At 42.2% G+C, this 8554-nt stretch overlaps 2 protein-coding genes across 7 annotated transcripts in view; one reads left to right on the top strand and one right to left on the bottom strand.

The window, feature by feature from the left end:
• Window positions 1-8554, bottom strand: part of MRPS25 (mitochondrial ribosomal protein S25) — a 455776-nt gene that overhangs the window by 375513 nt on the left and 71709 nt on the right. The window lies entirely within an intron of this gene.
• NR2C2 (nuclear receptor subfamily 2 group C member 2) overlaps window positions 1-8554 on the top strand; it is an 88437-nt gene that overhangs the window by 25386 nt on the left and 54497 nt on the right. The window lies entirely within an intron of this gene.

Raw genomic sequence — 8554 nt, forward strand, 5'->3', positions numbered from 1 at the left:
TTAAATAATGTGTCTACTGGCATATGGTCAGTAAAAGGTGACATTAGACCCTGGAGTTAAAAGATCATGCAGTGTCAGGGCTTGAGATGATGCCATGTGTAAGCCCAAGTTGTTGCAGGACGTAGAAGCAGAGAAAGGTGGTCCTCAGAGAGAGGCCGGAGAGTGACTCTCAGACTCTCAGAAAAAAGCAAAGGGGAGTGAGCAGGTGGCCTGAGAAAGAGATAGAGAAGCTGCCTCACAGCTCTCCCCTTCCCAAATAGCACAGTCATACATCCTGAGACTGGGTTCTGTGAGTGTCCTTCCAACAAATTTCCCCTTTCATTTGAGTAAGTTTGAGTGTCATTTGTAACCAATCACTGACAAAAGCACCCAAACCCTCCCAATTCTATTTGATATGTATCTGGCATGTCACATTTTGGGGATATAAACTTCAGTTTTCAGTAAGTAGATTAATTTGATTAATTTGATTAACTTTAATTAAGTGATCTCTTGGGGTTCATGCCCATGGCTCTCAGATACGCACATGGATTGGTTTTGGGTGGGGAAGGTGCTGTGGAGAGGGGGAAAGTCAGGAACAGAGGGAGAGGGCTTGAATTAGCTCCAGTGTTCTGTCTTAGTTTCTCTTTGAGGGGTCAAGTGGAATCTATTCTGAAGTAGCAGTGTGTGGCCGTGTCCTGAATTTTATGGAGCCATTTCCTTTTGTCTGTGACTTTACCACCTATGTATATATTGCTACATTCTTTTTCTTTTTTAATTAATTTTATTTATTTTTGGCTGCATTGGGTCTTTGTTGCTGCATGCGGGCTTTTCTCTAGTTGCGGCGAGCGGGGGCTACTCTTCGTTGTGTTGCTTGGGCTTCTCATTGCGGTGGCTTCTCTTGTTGTGGAGCACAGGCTCTAGGCGTGTGGGCTTCAGTAGTTGCAACATGTGGTCTCAGTAGTTGCGGTGCACGGGCTCTAGGCGTGCAGGCTCAGTAGTTGTGGCTCGCGGGCTGTAGAGCGCAGGCTCAGTAGTTGTGAAGCATGGGCTTAGTTGCTCCGCGGCATGTGGGATCTTCCCGGACCAGGGCTCAAACCTGTGTCCCCTGCATTGGCAGGCGGATTCTTAACCACTGCGCCACCAGAGAAGCCCAACATTTCTTTATTACATGAATAAACATGTTCTTTTTTGGTCTTTTTTTTCACATGCGTGTCATCCAGTTATAATCATCCTGTGCATACAACTTTGTATCTTTTGTTTTCACAGAATGTTAATTTCACAGGCTAAATGTCATCATCCTTTCCACGGGTTGCTACATAGCCTGCGTGACCATCATTTTTCATAGCTACATAATTTTGTATCAAGGGAGCATAGCATAATTTACTAATCCATCTCCTAGTTTAGGACATTTAAGTTGCTTCTGACCTTTCTTTATTATAAATTAACACTGATAAATATATCCATGCTTTACCAGTCAAGGAATCTACTAGCAAATAACATCAGAAACCAACTGTTGCTGATTTAAAGAGAAATGAGATTCTTAAAAAACATTGACTTAAAATATATGTGAGGATGGATGGATGGATGGAGAGATAACTTACTTGACAGAGTTACCGGGAGAGCTGGAAGACTAGCTTTGCATCTAGGAACTGCACCCAGATCTCACTGAAAAGCTGGTCTGAAGCTGTGGCTGCACACCACACCGCCAAGGCCAGACATGGGGCTCCTGCTGTTAGTGCAAAGTCTCCGCATCTGATCGACCCCCTGCCCTCCTCCAAGGGAGGCCAGACCTGCAAGTATCTGGCATTTTCTGCCTCTACAGTTGGAGATGGGCTCTGCCTTATCTGAACCCCTGAGAGAGGAAATTCCATATTCCCTAGAAAAATAATTTAGGATTACACACTGATAAAGCCATTTCTGTATTTAGGATAGTTTGTGTAAGGTGGTTTCCTGGAAGTAGAATTACCAGGCCAGAGGGCATGAACAAATTTTTTTGATGAGAGGACCTCAACAGTTGGGCCTTGGAGCTTTTTGCTTCCTTGGATTAATCTTTCCTTTAACATGTCATTTACTGGCTGTACTTAGTGAATAGAGTGTTACGTTTCTTAGAACTTTAGTTGTTGAGATGGAAGGACTTTTAGTCACTGCTTTAAAAAAGGATAATCATCTTTTTTACTCTTGATTAATTTTTCCCCTTTCGGTTGGGGTGCCTAGGTTTGTGCTAGAATCTGAAAAATGGATGGCATATTCTTTTTTTTTAATTTATTTATTTATGGCTGTGTTGGGTCTTCGTTTCTGCGCTAGGGCTTTCTCCAGTTGCGGCAAGCGGGGGCCACTCTTCATCGCGGTGCGCAGGCCTCTCACCGTAGTGGCCTCTCCCGTTGCGGAGCACAGGCTCCAGACGCGCAGGCTCAGTAGCTGTGGCTCACGGGCCTAGTGGCTTCGCGGCATGTGGGATCCTCCCAGACCAGGGCCCGAACTCGTTTCCCCCGCATTGGCAGGCAGATTCTCAACCACTGCGCCACCAGGGAAGCCCCTGGATGGCATGTTCTTTTAACTTAGATTGTTTTAAGTTTCCACTCCACATACAAACTTGTGGAGTGGAAATTCATTATTTATGGCAGTGTGAACTTACTGTTTTTTAATTTCCTTCCTCTTTCAATCCCCTCCTCCCATCCTACATAAAAGTAAATATCCATATATTTCTTCCTACTCTTCCCCCAGGCTTTCATTTGTTTTGTTTGGTTTAGGGTGATTGACCAGCATTCACTCCATGTCAAACAGGAGGCAAGTGCTCTTATCTCCCAGCCCCACCTCTCTGTGACCTCCCCCGGGAGCTCCCTTTCCTCTGTGGGCCTTGGGGAAAGGGGGAGGCTTAGATTTGAAGCCATTCCACAGTCTCTCATTTGCCCTGACTACACGTGCTCATCTTCTGACCAGAATAGGAGGCTTTGGAGGCTAGAGTTCTGACCTGTATTTGGGTGGATGTAGTAAAATGTTTGTTAAACGAGCCCAGTGCTGTTATTCTTATGGGTGTTTTTATATGTAATGCAGATGGTTATGATGTTGCCTTCCCTTTCAGTGAAGGAGGAACTTGCAAAGACCCCATGTCTTTAAAAATATTGACTTAATGTACTGTGAAATTGAAAATGCTATATGCAGAACATGGTATTTCTGAGTTCTCCAAATCTTCCCTTTACTCCTTATAGTTTTAAAACTGTTTTGACTTGGTTGTACTCCAAGGTAACATTCTCCTGAGCTCTCAGTTCAGGAAAGGTGGTCTGTGGTCGGGGCCAGCATTTAGTAAAGGCAACAATCTAGGTGAAGGGAGAACTTTGTAAAGCAAAGTTACATCTTCCCTAGAAACAATTAATCATATTATTAGACAAACTGCCTCAGCAGCTGGTGAAACAGCAGGAACATGTCAATTTTGCTTCCTTAGTTACAGGGAGTGATAGTGTACTTGACCTTCAGCAGAGCAGGGTCATAGAGAGGGCATCTTTAAACAGCTCTGTCTGGTTTTGGTGAATGGAATCTGCACTGGCAGTTTGAAAGCACATGCCGATGAGTTCCCCCACCAACCCCTGGCTGTTTTGGTTGGACTCTTTGGCCGGGGAAGTTGCTGAGAAAAAATGTAAATAAAGCTGCAGAGAGCCATTGGCATGGTAAGTAAGTGCAGTGTTCTGCAGACAAATAAGACTAATTTTGAAGCCTTTTCTCATTCTGTCTGTTTCTGGAGGCAAGTCTCCTTGTAATGCAGTATATTTCATAGGCAGTTGTTTTTATAGCAAGTGGTAAAAAGCAGTGGATTTAGATGCCTAATATGTATTTGAAGGAAATCAATTTAGCGTCTATTGCTATGCTTAGCACCTAGCAAATTATTTCTTCATGGGAGCTTGTATTTGAGTGTGCTGGGTAGACCCAAGTGGAGCAAGAGCTGTTTGTTTGTGGTTGTTGTTGTTTTCAGTAGGTTAACCTGCCTCTGAACAGAGTATGTGAACCTGTTCTTAAATACCTCTTTGCTTTATATAATTGGGGGTAGTAGTCATTGATTTTGGATCTTTGTTTTTGTGCCAAGAAATTTAGGGCTATAGTTTTATCTTTTTAAACATACTATCAACTTGAAAATTTTCAAACTGGTTAATCAATTCTGATTTAAGTGAGGTGGATTTATTAATATTGAGGTTTGATTCTTCCACTGGCTTTAGTATAATGAAGAGCTGCCCTTGCCACTCAACAGGAGTAATTCTTTAGGAACATGGACACTGGCAGTATAAGGTTCTGGTCCTTTGTATAAGGTGAGCGGCGAGCACTTTCAAGACCAGCAGCCTCCTCTGGCTTCCTCCCTCTGTGGTACAAGTTGCTGCACAAAGAGCAGTTAACTCTTTGCCCATTGACCCTTCACCACACTTATTATTTGGTGGTCCTTTGAAATAAAAATAAAAGGAGGATGTGGTACATTTCAGTTCAGGCTGGAGGTGTCCCCTGCCTGAAGCCCTTTACCCACTTAGGCAGTTGTTTACATTGTTCATTATTTCACTAGGAATGTTAAGGAGAAGTGGAAGTTCCTGATTGAGATCGGTAACATGTTGAGTCTGCAGGATCTGTTATTTTTTTTTCCCCCACAGGGTGTGAACTTTGTTGCCCTATTAATAACCCATGGGAATGTTGCAGCCAAAAATCAGGATCAGAATAAATTATAGATTTAGAAACTTAATTTTTGCTTATTAGCTGAATGCTTTGGGCATTCTGTTCAACCTAGATGTTCATCCTTTACCGAATGACTGCATGTTAACACAGAAATTTTTCCTAAAAATTATTTCCCCAAAAATGCTGCCAAGGCAATGTCATGTTATGGTGAAATAGAGAAGGTTCTCACTCTAGGTTAGAAAGGTATGTACTTTCCCATCAGCCACATATACTCGTGTGTCAGTGGAGGCAATATGCCTTGGTTTATTTATATGATAAACTGCCAAGGCAGGTGTTGTGCATACCTGCAGGATGTTTAACTAGCAGATAGATACAAGAGTGGAGTAAAACAAAATGAGGTCTAGGCAAAGTCCCAGCATCAGGACTGTAAAATAGACTTATTCTTTATTCTTGAAGTTAAAAAGTACTCATTCTCTAACCAGTCATTGTGGGCCTGATATGTGCCTGGCCTTAGGAGTAAAAGGAACTGTTCCTTCCTGCCCTCTGAGGTAGACTTGAGCAGGTACTATGAGGGCCCTGTGGAGAGTGCTAAGATACAGGCACTCTGGGAGCCCAAAGCAGGACTTGTGCACCAATCCGGGGGGTCACAGACGGCGGACCAGAGGAGCTGGGCTTTCGTGAACTCTTCAGACAGTAAACATTTGTGTGTTGGTAAAGCATGGTTAACTTTAGAAAGGATGTGAAATGGAAGTGCCGATTTTACCCTTTAAGTGTGAGTCAGACAACGTGCCCTGGAAGACCTGTATCCAAATGTACTTTCACACCCTGCTTGCTCATGGTTTAATTGAGTCCATTGGACTAGCTGTTTCCGTGTCAAAGTGCAAGTGCTCTGGCCAGGTATAGTACACACCTGGGTGTTGCCGGGCATTTACACTTCACTGTGAACTAAATGAGCTTGTCCTTCGCAGCTGGAGCAGATTGAAGGGGTAGAAAGTAAGCTAAGGCAGAGGGCCAAGACTTACTTCAGGCACTGAAAAGGTAGGCAAGAAAGGATGGAAAGGAGATGCTTCTACCGGTCAGAAATGCATCTAATATTTTTATGTTGTTGACTTTTCATCATTGTGCTAAATGATATTCAAAAGAATGCTTCAGGGAAAAAAGTAGACTTCCTGCTTTGATGTCTGTTCATAATATTAGGCTCGAAGTTCACACAGCTGCAAGAATTTCTGGGAGATCCCATCAAGACGTCACTTTGCCTTCAAGCCAGATCATATCTAAACTGCCCCTGATGCCAGTAGAACACACCTTCTTTCTAAAGGCCACAGGAGTAGGGGATCCCAAGTATTTTCCCATTTACCTGTCACTTCTGGAGTTAAGCATCCTTCCCTTGAATCCCAGGGATATTTAAGACTGTTCACCCAATCTAAATTTATTACTGAGGGACTTCCCTGGTGGTCCAGTGGGTGAGACTCCGCGCTCCCACTGCAGGGGGCCCGGGTTCCGTCCCTGGTTGAGGAACTAGATCCCGCATGCATGCCGCAACTGAGAGTTCACATGCCACAACTAAGAAGTCTGCGTGCCTTGACTAAGACCCGGTGCAGCCTAAATAAATAAATAAATAAATATTTTAAAAATAAATAAATTTATTACTGAGCCCATCGCCAGCATGACCCTTGCCCCCTCTCAGCAAATCTGTGGAGGTCTTTGGGATTCTCATATAAAAGGAATCATAAAATTTGCAAGCGTATTCCTTAACGTGGGGGAACCAGAGTCCAGGGGGTTTAAACCGGAGCTCAGGCAGGGTCTGAAAGCTGGCAAATAGTCTTGGCACCCAACCCGCACTTCCTCCCCTGTAGCTGTCCACCCACCGCCGCAGGTGCTGGAAGGCAGGGCCACTTCTGCTTGCTGTGCACACCCAGTGCGCAGCCCCAGGGTGGCACAGGGTCAGTGCTTAACAGGTTCCAGTGAAGCGTGGACAAGGGTCACTTTGGCCTACTGACTTAGAAAGCTTCTCTGAGTCCCTGTGAAATACTTTTTGAATACTATTATTCTTTTAAATAAAGTTTTTATTGTATAACATACATATGTTCACAGTTCATAAGTGTGTAACGCAATAAATTATCATAGAGGGAACATTCCCATGTAACCACCACACAGGTTAAGAACAGAATAGAATTTCCTGTCCTCTCCCAATCACTGCCCCCACTCTGCTCCCTAAAAGTGACCTCTGTCTCTTTTTTTTTTTTAATTAATTTATTTATATTGGCTACACCGGGTCTTAGTTGCGGCACGTGGGATCTTAGTTGCAGCATGCGTGTGGGACCTAGTTCCCCGACCAGAGGTGGAACCCGGGCCCCCTGCATTGGGAGTGCGGAGTCTTACCCACTGGACCACCAGGGAAGTCCCAAAAGTTTTTAATTTTGACAAAGTTCGTTTTATCTTTCGTTTCTTTATTTTGCTTTAAGTGTAATAGCTAAGAACTCATTGCCTAAGGCAAGGTCATGAAGATTAACACCTATGTTTTCTAATTTTTGTGTATAATGTGAGGTATATTTTCTTATAAAAAGAAAATAAGAATTTTCCATTCAAGAAGCATCTCACTAGTACAGTTAATCATGTGTAACAAAGATATTTATACACTGTTTATAACTCAGGCTTTAGAAAAAATTTTCAGAAGTTTGTGATAGTATTAATAGTAACTATGTGCTGAATAGAATTAATACTTAACATATTATTTACTAACCCTCTCATCAATCTCATAAAGTAGTAACAATATGTCTATGTTGAATTTGAGGAAACCAAAGTTTAGAGGGTTTAAGTGACTTTCTCAGGGTGACAGTATGTGTTTCAGAGCCTAGGTCTCTCTGATTCCATAGCCTATGGGTACTCAAATATTGTTGATTGCTTTAAAACTTCTAAAAAATAAAGTGAGTCAGAAAGGCAGAATATTATTCTATCAGTTAAGAATTCAAAATATCTGAAATGGGTGGAATTAACTTACAGAGTAATAATAGACTCAACCAGAATTCTAAATGTTCATTACTAAGGAAGGATTTAATGCCTATGCACTGATAAAGTGACTGGCGAGCCTTTTCTTCTGAATTACAAATAAACAGAGCTAAGAAATAGATGTACATGGATGCTGGGAGATATATTCTGCAAGATTTGAGCCTCATCACACCCTCTCTATAATGGTTTGTGCCTATTCTGCCTATCTCTTAACCAAGAGAAAACTAATATATACAAAGCATTTTGTAAACTAAAAGTCACTATGAGAATATTGCATTCTGTTGTCCTTTTATGGTGAACTTTTTTTGGTAAAATTAATGCTCATGAAAGAAAAAATTTTTTCAACTACCCCAATAATTAATCATGCTGTGCTATATAAAATTGAGATATAATTGAGTTACCGTAAAATTCACCCTTTTAAAGTGTACAGTTTAGTAGTTTCACAAGGTTGTACAGCCGTTACCACTGTCTAATTCTAGAACATTTTCATCATTTCAGAAAGAAACTCCAGGGAATTCCCTGGCTGTCCAGTGGTTAGGACTCCAGGCTTTCACTGTGAGGGCCTGGGTTCGATCCTTGGTCAAGGAACTAAGGTCCCACAAGCCACGCGGTGCGGCCAAAAAAAAGAGAAAGAAACTACATATCTATTAGCAGTTATCTCCCCTTTCCCCCATCCCTTCAATCCCTGGCACCCACTAATCTACCTTCTATCCATATGGATTGCCTATTCTGGGCATGTTATATAAATGAAATCATACAATATATGGTCTTTTGTGACTGATTTCATCCATGTTGTAGCATGTATCGGTACTTCATTCCTTTTTATTGCCAAATAATATTCCATTGCATAGACATACCACATTTTCTTTATTCATTCATCAGTCTATAGATATTTGATTGTTTTTACTTTGGGGCT

Source organism: Balaenoptera borealis, assembly GCF_965194805.1.
Source record: "Balaenoptera borealis genome assembly, chromosome: 12".
Lineage (NCBI taxonomy): Eukaryota > Metazoa > Chordata > Mammalia > Artiodactyla > Balaenopteridae > Balaenoptera > Balaenoptera borealis.